Here is a 20,188-nt window from a genome sequence, read left to right on the forward strand (position 1 = left end):
TAATTTTTGATTATATTTTCTCAACTTTTCTTTTTTTATTGGCCAAAAATTTTTGTGATTTTTGATTTTCTTATTTTCCTGTGAATTTTTCTAGTGAATTTTTTTCGCCACGCGAATTTTTGTTCAGTGGTTTTATTGATGTTATATGTGTTACATATATTTTGGAAATATTTTTAATTAATTAATGAACTGAGTTCATTGAAGATTTATTAACAGAAACTCGGTTAACTACTCGTACAGTCTGTATATAATGGAAAATAAATACTTCAATATTCTTATATAGTTGTACAGACGTGGTATACGTATATGACAAACAAGTTTTCATTCTGATGTCAGAATTGCAATTGTAATATTAATGCTGTATAAAGGTCTTTTGTTATAACTCGGGTTTAATTAGTTGGTGCAAATGTTGGCTAAAGTGTACAAACTATTTTCATTCCATGATTACAATCTTAACAAATTAATTTTGTAATTATTGCATAAATATTTAACGTTTAATTGTATTAAAAGTGAAACTTGAGGTGATTTTTTAACAAGTGCATTTAAAAACAAGTTCTGTATGAAACGATTATTCGAATAGTATTATCTTGAATTGGTGAGTAATTATGTCATGATTCACCGAACAATTTAAGGATAGTTAAATGGTGCATTAAATGAACTTACGTGTTACCCCGGGTAGTTAAATAGTACTAAAGTTTTCGCTATTACATTAATTGCGATATCGATAAAAATGGAAATTTAAATTATTATTATCTAAATCATTAAGAGAATGAAGAAAATTTTTTCTTCAGCGTATTTATGTAATAGGATGAATTTTTCCAGTTTAATTTAGTATTATTGGAAAAGTATTGACCGGAATTCGTGCTTTTTCAAAGTTTCATTTGATTTCTACCCTAGAAAGTTAATTTATGGTGATCATTTTTTAAAGTATAATTATTAATTAAACAGAAATCGGTAGATCTAATATTTTTTTAGTTTTTATCATAAATCAATTATAAATAAAGAACAAAAATTGGCACTTGTAATTTTTTTTCCAATTCTCAATGTGAAATTTTTTTATTCATAATTAATTTTTAATAAAAATAAAAAATTGTCAGGTCTGATTTCAATTTTTATTAATAATTTGTTATTTCTGGAGGACACATAATTTCTGCGGGATGCCAATTATTATTATTACTTTTTTAACGGGGCAAATATGAAGTAAGGAAAGAGAAAAAAAAGCAGATAAATATTTAAACATTCTGTTTCAGTATTTAGAAGATAAACAAATATATGTTAAAAAAATAACAAATTTATTGGTTGTTTATTTTGGAAAAAATAAATAATTCGAAATATAACAATCAAGCTTGCATTGTGAATTTATCTCGGTATCTCTATATTGTCCTCTCTCAAGGGTATATTTTTCACAGATTGTGATTTCTGCTTTTCGATATATTGCGAAATAAATAAATATATATTTATACTACGTTAAAATTACATGTGTTGATATTAAAAAAAAATCGAAAATGAATGCAATGCACTCAGAGTAATTTAAATGCTGAATTTTATTTTTTAATAATATTTGTTTGCTCAGCAGTGATTGATATTAATGATTAAAATTATAATGATCGGAAAAAAAAATATTTGGTTTTGTTTTTGCAAATAAATGTATAAATGGATGTAGAAATTTTCCGAATTAATATTGGCTTCGTCTATAGGGAGTGTTCAGTATACCAGGGCTCACAGGACAATATTCACGGAATATTTCGTTCAGTGATTGCCAATTCCGCGGTTTTTAAATTATCGAATAATCTTCAAACGGTAAAACGTTCCAATGTAGTGCGGTATTGAATTATGATAAAATATATATAATATAAAATTATCGGTTTGAATCAACAGCGTCATATTTGGTGATAAGGGTCAGAAAGACAGGTATTTTGTTTTATGTCGATTGATAGACCGAAATAATTATTATTGTTGTTCATGTGGTTTGTTAATAACGGAATAAACTGGTCAGAAGTAATATGAACAATTGCAAATTTTTGTACTGTTAAATTGAAAATTGAATATAAAATTTTAATTAAAGTTAAAAATGATTAATAAGTATTTTAAGTGAAGTAGGGCAATTGAGCCTTTTGATTCAATAAACTTAGTTAAATAATTTAATTCACTGACTATATGTTTATATCTTAGATCAATAATCGTGTCAGTGAAGAAATCTCTAACGATATTTTTTTCTCCGTGTACCCTTATTATTAATCTTAGATCCCGAAGATGTTTACAGTAAATTGCAAACTATTTTATTGTGTTAAAAAAGCTGAAATTATTCGACTACAGTAAAAAAAAGCCCCAGTCTTCTTCTTTCTATAAATGACTACTTATTTCTTATTTTTTAAAGAAAATTTACTTGAAAAATGATTAACATAAATGCTCATTTACTAAAAAAAATTTTCTTCATTCAGTCTCTATTATCTCTTAACTAAGCCTATCATTCACCAAACCATGAATAAAAATCATAAAATATTAATTTACACTACGTTAAGCTTGGTAAAATTTTGAAATTTATTGAAGAATAAAATACCATTGAATATTTAATAAAATTTACACAATATGAGTTCAATTATTTTTTTAAATGTTCGCATAACTTATTAAAATTATTAATTTTGCACCGAATATATAATAATTCAGTGATCCGCGGATCAAACAATACAACCTTTGTATTGAATTAGCCCACAATTATGTCAAGCATTTATAGCATAAATTTATCCACCGGCTGTTTGTTATTTGCACAATGGTGATCAATTCGCTTTATTGTGTGCTCTATGTTTTAATTTAATTTTTCATTGAATTAAGCATCATGATGAAAGCAACCGAGTGTAATAATACAAACAATAGAACATTGTCAATTAAATTTATACAAGCTATTGAAGAAAATAGAAATAAGTAGTCTGGGCTCGTGAGGGCATATCGAAATAATTTAAAAAGAGTTACCGAGGACGCTAATAACCGTAATATCAAAGTGGAACTTCAGAGAACCGCCCAACTATCTTGTAGCCACTCTAAGAGCTTCGTACACAGTTGTGTAATCTATAAGTGTAGAGTTAGAAAATGCACCAACAGTATTACGTCAGACGGAGCCAATATAGTTCGACCCAAAACATCTTTAGGACCCTTTCAATCTCACAACTTTTTGTTCTATACGCATAAACATATCTTCCGTTAATGTAAGATAGCAGAAAGTTCTGGAGCTTTTTGCGATTCGAGATTTACCGTTTTCAATAAACCTCCGAATTCACGAAACCGAGAACGAGAAATAAACGTGGGAATGATGTAGTCGATCGAATTACCCAGCTCTATATTAAATTCAAACTAAATTCTCTCATCGGTACTACACTCCTTTAAACACGTAAATATATTTCACTTAGTTACTCAGCGCTGTCGCACTTACTCTTGTATTTCTTTATTATTTTTTTTTTTTATTTCTTGTATATCTTCTATCCTTATTCATTTCCCAATCTCTTCAGATCATAAATTCCCTCAAGAATTCACCCTTAAAGACGGGGTATTACAAAGGATAAAAATAAAATAAAATAACCAGAAAAAAGGCTGTGAATTTCTTCTTTCAATATATTTTTTCCTTACATAAATATTGGCTTACGGCTGATTACTTTATTGCCGAGAGTTTTATTTAATATTTTTTTTTTTTTTGTTCCTTTTCACGTAAAAAGTAAACGCTTCGGCGTCCTTCAATTGGAAACAAAGAAACTATTTATTGAAAGACGTCAGCTGCTCAAGAACAATTTGCAAATTTAAGGGCTCAAAAGTATATCTGTGCAAAAATATTGTGACATGGCCAGATATATCTAATATAGCCATATCGAAAAATTTCATATGTTTATATTTGTTCTGATATCATATGTGGTCCGATGTCTTTATATAAATACATGTTTTTATGTGTCATGCTCTTCCGTTAAGGAATTTTTTGATACTGTCATTTATGACCTAATATGGAAATTGACCATATCAGAATATTTCAGGCTTGCCATATATAATCTGAAATGTCCATATATAAATTAATTTTAGTTTATAATAGCGTAATATAGTCATATACGCTTATATATAATTTTTCGATTGAATGTAGTACCTGAAGTCTACGATAGAGGGCGTATGATTACTAAATTATCTCGTTAGTAGAGAGTTAGGTTTGAGTAGTTGAATTTTCAATCTTATTTTGTAAAATAGTCAGATACATTTTATTCATATAAAATTTGCCAAAATTACTTTTTGAAGCTTTGTGCCTTTCTTAAAAGGGCCTTTAAATAGGCATATTAAAATTGTGAATATTCGACAGTTGAATAGTGTTTTATTATCATAATCCAGTCATTACTCAAACGTAAGCTAGAGTAAAGCTCCTTACCTGCATTAACGCTTAATAGATCAATCAAAATCGCTGTAGCATTACCTGGCAGATGCTATAATTGTGCTTTCTACCTCAAAGTACCTTTCAAACGCCATTATAACTCGCTATTATGCCCGATCTTTGATAGTCTCAAGTACCGTTTATCATAGCAAAAATAAAAACGATTCCAAAGGAGTTACGCATCAAAACGTGTGTCTCTTTTACAGGACTAAAATTACTATCGTTCCTGTTCAATATAGTACTGAAGAAATATTAATCGAGAAATGTCTTATTACATATTGCTTTTGCTAATTGGACTGGTATGATGATATGTAATGCTATCAAGGATCGATAGAGACTTACGTTTTGGTAATGACTTTATTTATTTTTAATGATAATTAAGTTGTTAATTAAGATAATTGAGAGTTTCTCCAAACTTTCTTTTATAGCAATTTATTTGGTTGATTATTAAGTTTCAAAATCATTCGTTTTTTTTTTGTCTAAAATTGGTAAAATCATCATTTAGAAAAATTAATTTGTTTCTTCGTTTTTCGAATTACAACATTTAATCGCGGATTGACAAAAATAATCAGGAAAATTTGTTAAAAAAATTTCTGAACATCATTTAATTGTTAGAAAAAAAAATCTAAAAATGATCAAACTTGAGTAAACTTTACAATTTTTCATAATGCTAAAATTTTTAGAAACGATTTTGAAATTCTAACCAGAAGCAATAATTCTTTGACCGTAGAAAATAACAAAGTTTTTCAGTTACTTCATGGGTTGATCCGTTTTTCGTTATTTTAATATACCCACCCGTAAACTATCTGTCCCTTTGGTATTAAATATTTATTATCAATAAAACAGTTATTTATTTTTGGTAATATGATGAAAGTTAAAATTTATTGGATGTTTTTTTGAAATATCTCAAAAGTTTCCCGTTTTTATAATAGAATCATACATACGTACACTGAGAAAGAGAAAGAGAGAGAGATAGAGAGAGAAAGAAAAGATGTAATAATGTTATATATAAATCATAAAAAATTTCCGGAAGACATTTTAACGACAAGCATGAAAAAGGGTACGTAAAAAAGGAATTTAACGTTTGAAATAAGCGAGAGTGGGTAGAGAGGTGTTCCGGTAAAATTTCCGGACGACAGACGAGTTTTCATATCGGCGGGCAGTACCAGAGGGCGAATACATCCGCGCACGAAATTACGTCCTGCCGTATGACGGCGAAATCGACCGTGGAAAGTGTTGAAAAAAACTGAGCTACGGTTAGGGACAAACTCAACCAGAGAACAAGAAGAAGTGAAGTATTATAAAGAGATAAAATGATGCTCGAAAGGACATTGAGGCTGGAACCATAAAGGAGAAGAAAAATATTTTTTAATACGAAATCACAGAGCAGAGCTTTGTCTTTGGCTTTGAATGTTCGGAAAATAAAGTTCGTGATAAAATCTTGGTTTAAATTGCCTGTGTACGATTCTGACAGATGATATGAGAGCGAGAGCGCTTTATCTTGATGGTGAGGAAAGAACGATCGGAATATTGAAATTACGGATTTATCTTCCGACTGAAGATTGATTTTCGCCTCGATCGAACTGCTTGTGTAGGATTTAATAATGAATTTTCACAGCTTGAGATATTTAACTGGTTGAAGGTTTCGCAATCGCTTAATCACTAACTTTGAGGGGCTTGACACTTTCGAGGTGCATTTTAACGACACAGACAAAGACAACATCTAGATCAAGACGACTGACGACGTACCGTGACCTTTTGTAATGAATTGGGTGCGGGTAAGCGTTGGATATTAAAGGGTCCTTGTATGAAAATTCAGAGTGCTTCAGGGTGTATTGAAGTTAATTAAGTTCTGGATATTAATATTCCTAGAGGGTTCACTGGTGACTATGATTCACTGTAGTTCCACTATCTCAACTAATTAAAGAACGAATACGTACAGTTTAATTGGTCCTAGTGTTGCGTAATAATCTTTTTTTTTTTTTTTTTCCAAACATTTTAATGATGGATGTCATGGCAATAACGTTGATCGTGGTAAAAAATTTTAGATCGTTAATTGACGTTCCGCAATCGACACAGAAAAAAAAAGTACTATCTGAACCTAAAAAATTTACGAGGAAGATTATAATTTTTTTGAAAGAAGAAATTTTTTTTACCCTAGAAAATTCAAATGCACAAGAATTAATTTTTTTTTTTTTGTAAAAGTTACTAATTTTTTATTCTAAAAATTTTTTTGCCATGAAATTAAATGAAGCGATAATTATTGCTTTATTTTTGATGAATCAGTTAAATTATATGTTTAATCCAAAAAATAATTATTATTATATGACATAATTAAAGCGACTAATAAATTATTTATCCTGAAAATGGTAATTAAAATAATTGGGCTCTGGTTAAATAGCAAAACTTTAATAATAACGAAATTTTACACGATTAATGGAATTGAGTAATTGAAAAACACCGAGCATAGTAGAGAAAATGTTTAATTTTAATTATTATGTAACAGTCGGTAGTATAAGTTGAATGTTGTTTGAAATGTAGAGCGCGCCGTGCAGTAACATGAAGAGTACAGTCACTATGTATGCAACAGCACCCATACCAACACAACAGACAATTTTAATCAGTCGAATGTGACGTTAATACACGCCATTTTCGCCGAGTATGCAACCATCCCAATTACGCTTCAGCTTTGTTAATGATTGCTGAGAATACCCACAGATAAGAGCATCCAAATAGAATTACAAACTTCTTTAGTGGCATTCTCTTTTATTATCTGTGCTCTTCTTCTATTATTCAGTCTTTCCTATTCTCTTGTGGTCGAGCTTTATCTTATAATACTATTCCCATGAAAATAATCCAGTGACGTTCGTTAACCCAAGTGCATACCCAGGATTCCCTCAAGAGTTTCCTTAAAACGTGATCTTATCGAAAAAGTTATTGGATGAAATGATTGAGAAAAACGAATAAAAAATTGTAGCTCTCTTAATCTAATAAAAAGTTGCTATCGAACCTTTTGGTATTCTTTTAAATGATTAATTTAATAACACAATCGTAGACTGTGATCTTAATTTTCTATCAGTGAATCAATGAATTTATGATTAGTTAATATGAGAGTTTATTTTTTTTTTTGTATTTATTGTATAGAAAGAATTTCATATTGATTATTGATTATGATAAAAATGATTATTATGATGATTATAATGAATTTGATGAAGATAATGATTGATATCATGAGGTCGACAATGATTTTAACGATGTCTGTTATGATTATCGTGATGAGGAATGATGGTTATTACCGTGATAATTATTATTGGTGAGATGATATTCATTATAGTCAAAATTAGTGTTATGACATTCAACATTGCTGATATTTATTTTTATCATCATTTTAATCATAGTCACAATTTTGATATTTATCATTATTATCACGATATTCATCGATTTGATCTTTATCATCAATAAAATACCAATAACTTGTAATGAAATCACTGTCTGAACAGTTTATTATCACTTAAGAAATATCAAAGCAGATTGTTTCATAAGATCAATTGATTAATAGTAACCGTGAATGTACAGGATATACAGAGACCAGGAAATTAGTGTACGGCAACGGCATCGGTAAGCCATGAAACCATTCACTAGTCGTATCAACGGCTCTTAATGATCATCCCCCTTACGTGTGTATAACCATTACGAGAATCCCTTGTGGTTGTCTCCAGCTATCTGTCTATCTCGATATCCTCCACGCTTAGAAATTTATTTATCCTCTGGGAATCCCCTAAGTTGTCGTCAGTCCCGCAGTTCCGTTCCTACAACACTCCCTGGTGACATGTTTCTTAAGAATAAAAATATTTTATATTCAATTCAACTCCTGATGTAAAACAACACCAATTATTTACGACAAGCTCCATTGTATTCTCTTCTGCCTTCTCCTTCCCTCGCTATTGTTCTATTTGTCTGGATAGAATAGATAATATTTATATTTTACGAAGAATATCTTTAACTCTGGCATTACCGAAGAGCCGTTTGTTTTTCTATGTTCCACAGACAACAGGAAAATAAAAGTCTACTTATTAAAATATTTATATTTATATAATATAGAATACGGCAATGTCTCATCATATTTTCTGATAAAATGAGCGCTTAAGGCATGCACCTTATCTTGGTGCTTGGATTCACCAAACTTTTGAAGATCTCTTCTGATCCAGCCGGGGAATTTACAAAGCAGGTGTCGAAATTTAGAAGAGTTGAGCTTAGTTTAGACTAGTCTAGCTTCGAAATGTGCTATCGCAGCACTTATCCCTCAGACTTTCATCGCCATTAAGGGGATTTCCGGTGCAGCAATAGCATCAGTATACATTTCAAGAAGTATCTTTTTATACTACACACCCTGTCTTTTCTAAGATCCGTCGTTTAAATTTCAGTCGCGTTTCTCGGGTCACTGATACCGATCGTTCGAAAAATACTTTGAATACAGATATTTTCAAAGCAAACGTGGCAGAAATCCTCCTCCGATAAAATTTTATTTTAAATTATCTCTTTTTATAGACTCAAACATTTAACACATTTATTTATACCATTATGTATACATTCAAGTATGTAGTAAGTATTTTTCGAAGGGTTTAATATGTTCAGTAAGGTCAGCTTATCTAAAATTAGTGCTCCTGACAGATTAGTAATTGAGATTTAGCTGAAGCTATGTTTGACTGTGAATCAAGCTTGTTTGTTTACGGAACAGCAGCGTACCTTGATATACTGCAAAGCTAGCAAAAGTGTATAACGAATTTTAAACAAACTCCAGTCTTAAGATTTATTTAGGTTAGATACACTATCTGGTTAACGAGCTATAATAGCTCAATTTACGTATGATGTAATCATTATGGCTGGGCATTTTATGATATTTACAGAGTAGAACAAGGAACAGAGAATAAAATGAATCAGTCAATATGCGCTTGGCTCAAAAAAATATTTAAAATATTCAATTTGATTTATTTTAATCAAGTATCAAAATGTATACAAATAGAACTCACGTAATTAATTAAAAAAAGAAAAAATACGAACAAATAATTTTCACTGGCAACTTAATTTAGATGAAACATTCCAACGCATGTTCCAATAAATTTTTATCCAAAACAACCTTTGCTCTTTGAATGCAAACGAATTTTTTTACCTTAATATATTATTCTGATATTTAATTTCTTCGGGTAATAATTCAATCAACTATTTCACTACATCTATTTTTATTTGAAATAAAAAATTGCAGACCCACCAAGTAAAAATCTGTTAGATAAATTTTCTTTAGTCGGAACGCTTTGAGAAATAAGCTCACAAATAATAATGTTTATCTGTTGAATTGAGCAACTTGTTGAATTACGTTTAAAGATTAACTCGTGCGTAAGCGGGTGCGTTAGATCTCGTTTTCTTTTACTTATTTTCACTATACTGTCTCAACTGTTCTCTGCAACAAATGCTCCGAGCATGAATAAATCTTTTTTTTTTTTTTTTTACGAAAATAACGATATTTTTCTTTGAAGTCCTTTTTGTAACAAAAAAAACTCCGACTTTTTTGATTTTCTGCTTTTTATATAAAGAGAAAATATACATAAACTCTCATAATTTTTGTAGCATTTGATAAATAAAAAATGAAAGTTTTTATTGTTGACGTTCATCGGTTAGTTTGTATATATATTTTTATTGATATTGGAGATCCGAGGTCACTTCAGTTTTGATTTCACTGCAAATTTGGTAATAAATAAATTCAATAAAGTTTAGAATAACTATAAATTGAATAAAATAGGTCGTGTATGATCATATAAGAATTAACAATTGTATTTAATGGATCTAACAATGTTTGATTTTTTTTTATTAACAATTAAGAATTTTTTTTTATTAACAATTTAGAATTTGGCTCTTATTTTGAAATATCTAGTTCGAATTATTTCAAAAATTTCATTAAGTTAATTAAAGAAAAAAATTCTTGTATATAGAAAAAATTTCTTTATTTAAGAATACAATAAACTTTTAATCAAACATGTAGAATTTTTCAACTGAAAAAAAAAAAAAAAAAAAAAAAACAAACAAACAAACAAACAAACAAACAAAAACAGCAATTGCAAGGTATAAAATTTTTGAACAAAATGCACACTGTAAAACCTTCGCAAAGTGAATGCAACGAGGTTGTTTTTAATTGATTCAATCCCGCTGAAGTGAAATTCACTCGACGGATTATATTTTTGTGATTAATAAAAAAAACTTCGTGAAATTAATTTTTTTATTTTTTTTTTCTATCTACAAATAAAATAATAATTATTATTCAATTGAAAGTTACAAAATACAAATTTAGAGATTTTTTAAATTATTAAAATTTTTTTCTTAGTTTGATAAAACAATAAAACAATGCTTTTTTTTTTTTTTTTTTTTTTTATTTTCCAGAAGTAGCATTTTTTGATAAATTTTCTGTTTAGAAGTTTAGTAATTAGAAAGTTCAAAAAATTGCCAAAAAAATATTTATGATAATTTTTTCAAAGTTAAAAAATCAAATATTTTGGAAAAATATAATTAATATTTACAAACTTAAACTTCAGATGAATTGTTAAAAGTATTTATTAGTAATTTGGCGTATGAAACTTATCCCAACGCAACAATAAATTCCAAATTTAGTCGGTACGCGGAGTGTTTTATTTCTTCTCTTCGTTAGTCCGGGTAGTGGGAGTAAAAATTTATTCCCAATATTTCACAGTGTATGTGATCAAAATGTATACTGATTATCGTTAATAAATTAAACATCGTGCTCATTAAATTGCAATTACAGTTAATTAAGTTATTCATTCATTCAAAAATGCAAATTAAAGTTACCTTAAAAAATTTTTCATTAATCTACAACTCATACAAGATTATATATAGTCAAATGTGGCGTTGCAGAAGCAAGCAAAAAAATAAATAAACAAGAAATTGCGAAAAAAAATTTAATACAAAATGTGTTTGTTTAAATTTCCCACGACAACCATTACCCGAATCCTCGCGCTGTTACTGCGAAATTCACTATGCGGGAACTTAATTAATATTTGAAGAAGAACATACGCGCATTATTACATATTTTTATGCAGCAAAAAACAAGCGTTTGTGAAACAGAGAAAAAAAAATTAACAGAGGAGCAATCAAAATAGCAGCAATTAAAAAAAGCAGTCGAATGTTATTTTTAATGAAATTAACGATCGAAGGTAGCGTAGACCAATTTCAACGTGTAAAGTTATCAAATGCTCGTTGAAATAGTCGTCAGGACAGAGTTTAAATTTATCGACATATTCTCTTGCGTGTAGACCACAAGACGAACCCCAGGGAGAGAACGCGTCAGTATCGAGTTCATTCATTCGTTCATTTCGGCGACCCGCTTTCTCGTTCGTTCGTTCGATCATCAGCAACTCCGTTCGATCGTTCCTAGGTCCTAACCACTTTGTCGCGATAACACGTGCGAATAACGAGTTCAATACTATTCTATTTCATCTACTCGACGGTATAAAATACTCCCCTAGGAATTTTACCAACTGACATTGCAAAATACGTTCGTTTTGATTTTTTTTTTTTTTTTCGTCTCCAATATCCGGGTTTTTATTTTATAGTCAAACACTTTGAATAATTCAACTCTTGATCAGGATTTTCTAGTGTCAAATTTTTTTAACGTTGATATAGGAAAGTTGTGACTGAAATACGCTAAAAGTTGATGGAAAATGGTGAATTTTTTCGTCAGCTGAAGCCAAACATGTTGGTAAAAGCGTGCTCGATTTTCTAGTACTTCTAAATTTTTTCTTAAATTGAACTTTCTGAATATTGATGATTTAAATTTCAGATTTTTTGTAATGAAGTGATCAATAATAAACGAAATAATTTAAAACCGTCGTAACTAATTCATAAGTCCAAGGGGACATTCACCCTTAAAACATCTTCAAAGTTATCTAATTTACGAAAGTGGTCCAAAGTTGGGCTTTCTGGGCAAAAGTTATTCCGATCCACTGTAATTTCAATTATGACTCAAGTTTTTGCTTTAATTAATTACACATAAGAATAAGGATTACAAATACAGTATAAGACAACTATGGCAGCAAATATTGAATTAAAACGTAGGCGTACCCATAAAAATTATTTAACTAAATTAGTTATTATAATTTAAGTTCCGTAATGATAACATATGATTTTTGATTCGTATGCTAACATAAAAATTTGTTACCACAGTTAGTCCTATGTTCTTCTGATAAAAAATTTTTTTCAAACAGGCTAAAAATCAGAAAAGCAAATAAAACACACCTAGATAGATGATATGTTAAGTGAGATTGCATAATCATTGAAATGTCACGACGATAAAGAAGCGCTGGAAAAAATAATGAAGGTGGAGGAAGAGGAATAGGAAGGCAGATATACATAAGGATCTCCGAATGGTTATCAAGACAGAGAATGCTTCTGGTATGGAATCGATCCAAGAGCACGTCTCTCAGTATTCTAAGCTCAGCAATCGGGTGAGCATGTTAATCAGGACGGTTCTCTCTCAACAATCCAAAGCTTCGGTACACAATCTCAGCGGCGGATACTGGTGGAGTTTAGCGTGGACGTGACAAGATTTAAGGGTGTGAGAGTTAAGCGCTATACAGTGCATAGTTTAGTTTGATAGGAGAGAGAGAAGAAGGTTGGTGGGTCTGTACTAACTGGAATAGCATCTACCGTCAATCGCCAGTACGTGGATGGAACACTATCTGTTTCCACGGACTGTTAGCATGCAGTTGAGTCTAACGCTGCTGGAGTCTAATACTGGAACTGCTCTAATACCCTAACTACTCAGGACGGAATGATGACACCCAATGGGCGATGACTGTCTGCTCTGTAACCGGCTCATTCGGGTTCTCTTCTCTCGAGTTGTTCTATACAATTACCATGTGTTGGAGATATTATCGAACAACATGCGCCATAAGAGCCATGTGCCGTTGACGTTTATATGTTTGGTAAATGTCGAGCATGGTCATGTTGATGCTGTTGATTATTGTTCTTATTAAGCTTTGAACTTGGTCAATTTTTCTTCAGAAATTTTATACAATTTTAAATTTCATCAAATTTTGATGTTTTAAGGTTTTAGATAGATATTTTGATGGCTTCTAAACGAAAGTGAGAAAAATAGTTCCGTAACTGCCGATAGGTGGCGAAAGACACTTGAAAGTTCTCATTTGCTATGTGGTAAGTTCAGGGATTGACTGTCAATCGAATAAAATTAATAAAATAAAATTGTCGTATGATGAAAATTAAAATATTTTGATACGAGTTACGTCTAATAAAAGAATTAAGTGAAATAAAAAAATTTTTTTTTATTTTTAAATTAATTCTTTGACTACAACCATAAAATCGGTCAATTTAAATAAAATATTGCATCGATACCTCCATTAGCACATTTTCTCCAAAGTACGGCCATAAAAACACTCTATGCAACACAAAACGTATAATGACAAAGAAGAACGAGTGTATAAGGCAGAAAAGCTGAAAAACTGCGTGACAGATGCTAGACATTTTACAACCACGTACTCGTGCGTATACCAGCTTGTCCGACACTTAATCAACTTAAAGTACGGTGCACACCAGGGCCGTATTTCTCCGCCAAAAACTTCACCGTCTAATAACCTGTCACTCATTATAATCATAACAACAATAATACCAATAGTGATAACAATAATTAAACTCAGTTATAAGTCACAAATGAAACAAAACAACCGAATTACAAGTATCTCCTCAATACAAGTATCTCCAAAAAGCCAAAACTCAGATAATACTCGTACGCTCTATAATAATGGAATAGTTCCCAGAGTAGCTTACTTGAACGGAAATCACGTACCCGAGCGTACAGAGTCGTCGTACAGGATGTACGGGTCTACGTTAATGCGACATTAGACCCGGAAAAGGACAGAATTATACACGGTGAAACTATTACCTCGAGTCATGCTTCAGACAAATTTCCGTAAGCTCGCCAGAGAACAATATTCTTGGCCTTGAATCACGAACGCAGCTGCATCCTCAACTCCTTTGTGAACGTATCATATAGCACATAAGTAATATACGACAATCCTTTTGTAAACTTTTAATGACAAATGACTCTTCAAAAAAATCTTTCTGTGACCTGAACCTAAAAGTTATTATCATTAATCTGAAAAAAACATAAATTCCAGCTGATAAACTGTCTGAGGAAAGTGCAACTGCTTAAAAGTTCAAACGGAAGATAAGAAGGAAGAAAGTTAACTAAAAAAGAGTAAAGCTTTTGTGCTCGGAGCTTACAGTTTGAAGCTTAAAGTCACAGTAACTGGATGTCCCCCAGGAATTGTCTCTCGTTTTGCCATCCACTGAAATGTTATACTTGTTAGAAGGCATTTTAGTCTCTGTCCATCCGCTTACAGAGATCTGCTATTTTAGTGTTGTCTAGTTCAGTGTCTAGTATTTCGTACTTGGTAGCTGGTATCTGTACAGAGCGAGTGCACACTGAAGCCCGGCTTTGCGTTTGCCGCTTTACGCTAAATTATTCAATTCATTCTCTACTCGTAGAGAGTTCGAGACTAACTCTGAGAGACCAACCACTGGCTAGCGTCATCCCTTTTCCCTATCGTTATCGTAGTTGTTGCCACTGTTCGTAGTACATGCTTGGCTTGTACTGTCTGTGTAGTCTAGGAGTAACGTAATATCCTCAGACGAGTTTTCCCATACCAGGATATTTTCGATTCTCGACCGGGAGTCTGACAAAGAGAGAAGGACCCAGGTCTTTGAGTTAAGGAATGAGAGAGAAATTTGCTAGCAGTAATTGGAATTAGTTACAGCTATTTTCCTCTGCATACTCTTTCAGAGGTTGTTTATTTTTGAGAAAACTTTTCTGTTCGCGTTTTTAAACATTTAATCTCCAATAGAGTTTGCCTAGTTTTTACAAATTATAATTAAAAATTAACGTTTACGAAATAACCTGGGTTGAATTTCAATTTAGGTATGAACAAGTATTAGTACATCGTTATAAGTTTTGTTTAATGTTTGGAGATACGAGGTAGAAAGCGTGTTTAGTAGTTTGTTTATATTAAAATGTGATCTTTCATTATTATCATTTTCCTCAAAAATTTTAATGGTAATGGGTAAATTGCAATTTTTTTTAATCTTCAGTAAATTTGTGGAAAAATAAATATTTGCATGACAAATAATAATCATTTTATTTTAATTAATTGCATTAAGAGTAAATTTATACTTTTTAGCAAGAATTAAAAATGATAATAATAAAATTGACTGTTCAAAATATTATTATTTATAAACAAATAAAAATGTTTAGAAGGTTAAAATGAACTATTGTATTATTTTTAGAATATTTTAACATTTTTTTATTATTATCATTTAAGAAAACTTGTCCGTAGAAACTTTATACAAAACGAAACTTTAAATGTGAGTCATTCCTATTTATACGTATTCTTAAATACATAAACTTTAAGATGTGAATAACAGATACTGAATAAATATAAAAGATGAGACATGAATATAAAACACTGAAAATTAAAACACTCGAACGTGCAATGAATTTCACAGAAATATGATTATATTAAAAAAATTCTATTGCGTATATATTTGATAATGATAAATAATTGATAATATTGCAGAGAAAGAAAATACGTTGCATTCAAAATAAATTAGTTTTGTTCCTCTGATACTCTGAAGAGGTCAGAGAATAGCAATGGTAGTTATATACAAAGCGAAATATCTACAAAGCAGAGAAAGTAACTAATAAAAAAAAAAGAGATGAAATAAAACCACAAAGATAAATTGAAATCGGACAAACTAAAATTTAATTAAAAAGTTTACCTAACTATTTTATAATATAATTTTGTTTTCTATGATTAAAAATATTTATTTAAAATAAGACAATAAAATTAGGTTGAATTATAATATCTCTGTGTGGATTAAATAATTTAATTTAATTAGAGTATTTAAAATGCTTTAGCTTTAACTTAATTTAAATAAAACGCGAGAAACAGCAAATTGCCAAAGTGTTTCTACATAATGCAAGAATGCATGTTTTTAAAATATTCAAAGTGTACCGATGTAAATTGTGCAAGTGTATTGCCACCACATTTTTTTTTTTCTTTCACGACTTTCTCTTTTTCTTATTCAATGTATACGTATATATATCTTAACGACTCACTGTTTCTATTGCCTCAACCCCTTGTTGAAGTATTTTTGCTCCTCAATTTAAAATGTAAATGAGTACGAAAAGCGAGCCCTCGATTTCCGCAGCCGATTAACTTCTGTTGAAAAACAAACCCTGGTTAGACTCGCGAGAACTTTTTTTCATTTGCACTCTCGTATTCTTTCATCTTCATTTAGCTTTTTATTTTCTCTTTTCACCAAACAATCCTCAATAACAAAGAGTCTTGCAAAAGCAAACAAAAATTATAACTTTATCCGCCCAGGGAAATAATATTATTTTACTAGGCTATAATAATTTATGGCTCGAATAAATTTCAAAGAATTAACTTGAACTTTCTGTACTATTTTAATGAACTTTTTTTAGCTCATAATATGAAAAACCTTAAATTTAATGCAAATATAAATGTTTCCAACTAGCTGACTAAAAATATGTGCTTTTTCAATATTTTTCTCCAACAAACTTAAATTTACTAAAGTCTATAATTTTTTCGTCAGAATTACCAACTGGGACATCAATTAAATGCATTAAAATAGTAATTTAGCAATGGACACTTGCAACTGACCGAAAAAAATGACAAGTGTCGTCAATAATACGGCTATTGTTTTCTAACGCGCCATCTGGTGTTGAAATTTTTTTTATCCTAAGGAAATATATTTGAAGCACGAATTTATAAACCATGAAAAAAAATTCTTGAATGAAGTTAATTTTTTTTTTTTTTTTAGTATAGAATTTTTATATATCCTGATGAGATCAAAAATTTTTCTACAGGTCTATCGACAGAATTCTCTAGTTATTGCAACTCATAAATTTATTATCCAAAGCTCCAGAAAATCAAAAGTTATAAATTATAAAATAAAAATGAGACGAGAGAACTGAAAGAACGTTTAAAATTCAATAGAATTTTCATGGTCATTAGTGAGAAAGTTCTTCGCAGAAAGCCTTGGCAGTTGTGATAATTGAGAAAGAAGAGAGAGGCCAGGCAGATGAATAAGCTGATTGGATTTATCGGATCATCAGATTGCTATTGGGTCTCAAAGGAGATGTTCTTCCATTCTATATCCATACTTCCATCAGCTTTTCATCACTTTCTTCCGCAACTTTTCTTCACCTTTACTTAAAAAGTTCTATTGATTTTTCTCTGCATACCTCGAAAGCATAAAATTAATTTTTGATTCGTTCAAAAATTAACTTCAGGCGTTTATTTTTCTTGAAATAATTCGAGAAAACATCTATGAGATCTAATAAAATCATGTAATAGAAGTAGTTCTTTGTGAATTCGTACATCTTCCCAACAATTTCTGGAAAATCCTCGGTATCTGGGAGCTAAATCCTTCCCTTTAAATTGTGGTTGATGTTCATCCCGAGAAAGACCGCAGGAAAAGAGGATAGAGGAGCAGTTTTAAAGAGAGCTAGTGCAAGAACCAGCTCTCCTTTCTTATGGATTTCTCAACTCGGGTTCATTCAATGAATTCCCGATGTTCGACATTATATTTCTAAAGTACAATAGACTTTTTTTCGTGTACTACATTCTACGAAAATTCGAATTTTTTCAATTAATGAGAAGAATTTCAAGTAATGAGTGAGTGGAATAGCGTCGATTTTAGACGAAGAGTAACTTTAAGCAAAGTTATGGCGAAGCATGCTTGTATTCTGTACTATGGTTTGGAAATTGTTGGAATAATTATCTAGAAATTGCAGTTATATGATGAAATAACTGAAGGCTTACTTATAATAAGTCTTATAGAAGAATTATAAAAGTAATGTTCATTTCAAAACAAAGTATTTTAAAATGAACTTTCTTCTAAAGAGACGTTTCAGTGATCATGCGCCTTCTGTCGGAAATTTTCGGGACTAAAGGGGATAGGGCGAAAAATCATATGTTGGCATTTATGTCTATATCAGACCTAACATAGGTATATTGAGTCATATATGTATATGACCTCATGTGGCCAATTTTTATATCAGGCCATGTATAAATCCATCAAATTTTCCGATATGGTCTTTTTTTGACATATTAAAAAATTTTTCCTCGCAAATGTGAAGTGATTTAGTTTCTGTTGAAAAAAGTAATCAAATATTTGTCGTCGAATCTAATCAACAATGTTATTGAGCTTGAAGTTCACGAATCTCGTTGGCAAGAAAAAAAGTTGCTATCGATTTGAATTCTGTTTTCGCTCGGGGTAATTTAATTAAACTTTTGAGTATGTTACAGTTTTAATTACTTTCGATACCTCAATAGATTGAAAATATACCATCAAAAAGATGAAAATAAAATATGTTTTGATAATAGAATTGAATACAGGCCGCGTTTTCATTTATCAAACATATTTTACAATGGCTAGGGGTCGAATACTTCAAAAGAAAGGTTAATTGAAATAAAAACATTTAAAAAATTTGATGTATATTGTGCTGATTGTGGGTATGAAGTGAATTATTGAATAAGGCGGAAAATTCATATTGTTAAAAATTTTTTAAAAATGCAGTTGGTTTATTTTTACGGTTTTTTTTTGTACTATATTGATGATTGTTGTTATATTTTGATAATCATAAAGCTAAAAAATTCGAATATAAATTACAAGTCATAACTATGATTTGATATAAAATTTTTACTAACCATTAATTAATAACTTTTATGTCCAATGTTTAAATTTTCCAAGAAGAATTACTTAGCCATTAAATTTCTCCATAAATCTAAACTCGATAAGTGCCTAAAAAATGCACACTCAACAATAAAAACATAAATTTTATAAATTTACTGTATCATAAAATTTTTCATTATTTTTCCAAGTAAAGCAAAAATATAAAAAAATTTTGATAGCCCGTTAAAAATGTAGAGGTTAATTAAAAAATTTATAGTTGGTATTTTTATGAAAAACTGGCGACGTAGCGAGAGTATGAAGATGCTCAGTATTCCAGGTTGACGAGTATTTCAAGCTCATCATTTCTACTGGCCATTGGGTCTTTCAGCGCGGCTGAAAAAGGCTGAGGAGTTCCATTTTATTGGGTTGAGTCTAGTCTACGAGGACGTTATAACTCGGACATTTCTCGTTAAAAGAGCTTTACTGGCGTATTGTTAGTCCGTGTGTAAGAGAAGCTCTAAATTCCGAGCTTCTAGCGTCGCAGTTTTGATGTCGCTTTATCTGTAGATACCTGCTATATTTTTTATCCAATGAAATGTACGGCGCAAATGCTATTTACTATTCTTTTATTGAGTGGGTGTTGTTAAAGTGGAAGAACTTATATTAAATAGAAAATAAACGTGAAATAGACGGATCATAAAATAACAAAATAAAAAACTCTTCGCTGGTCACTTATTTAAGTATTTATTTATTTGTTTGTTTTTTATGTTCTGAAAACGCAATGTCACATTTTCTGGCTCGTGCTTAAGTACCTCACTACTACAAGGTACTTGTACTTGGAATGTTAGATTCCACTTTACGAGGACAGACCGCAGTGTGAGCTTTCTACTCCTCTTGTATAAGTATCACTTGTCACTTTTATGTTAAGCTTATGAAAATACAAGTACGTATTTTGCTTGAAATTACATTTATTATAATTTTCAAATATTAAACTGCCGTTTTTTTTTT

The 20,188-nt window shown here is 30.3% G+C and overlaps 1 protein-coding gene across 1 annotated transcript in view; it reads left to right on the forward strand.

Annotated features, from left to right (window-relative positions):
* The first annotated feature begins 273 nt into the window (after window positions 1–273).
* Window positions 274–20,188, forward strand: part of LOC141536184 (TWiK family of potassium channels protein 7) — a 169,687-nt gene continuing 149,772 nt past the window's right edge. The window contains exon 1 of the mRNA XM_074256519.1: window positions 274–595. The gene's annotated coding sequence lies outside the window, so the exon portion shown is untranslated. The remainder of the gene's footprint in view (window positions 596–20,188) is intronic.

Source organism: Cotesia typhae, unplaced genomic scaffold (genome assembly GCF_013202065.1).
Source record: "Cotesia typhae breed Kobodo isofemale line unplaced genomic scaffold, CoteBio_Ctyphae scaffold_152, whole genome shotgun sequence".
NCBI classification, from domain to species: domain Eukaryota; kingdom Metazoa; phylum Arthropoda; class Insecta; order Hymenoptera; family Braconidae; genus Cotesia; species Cotesia typhae.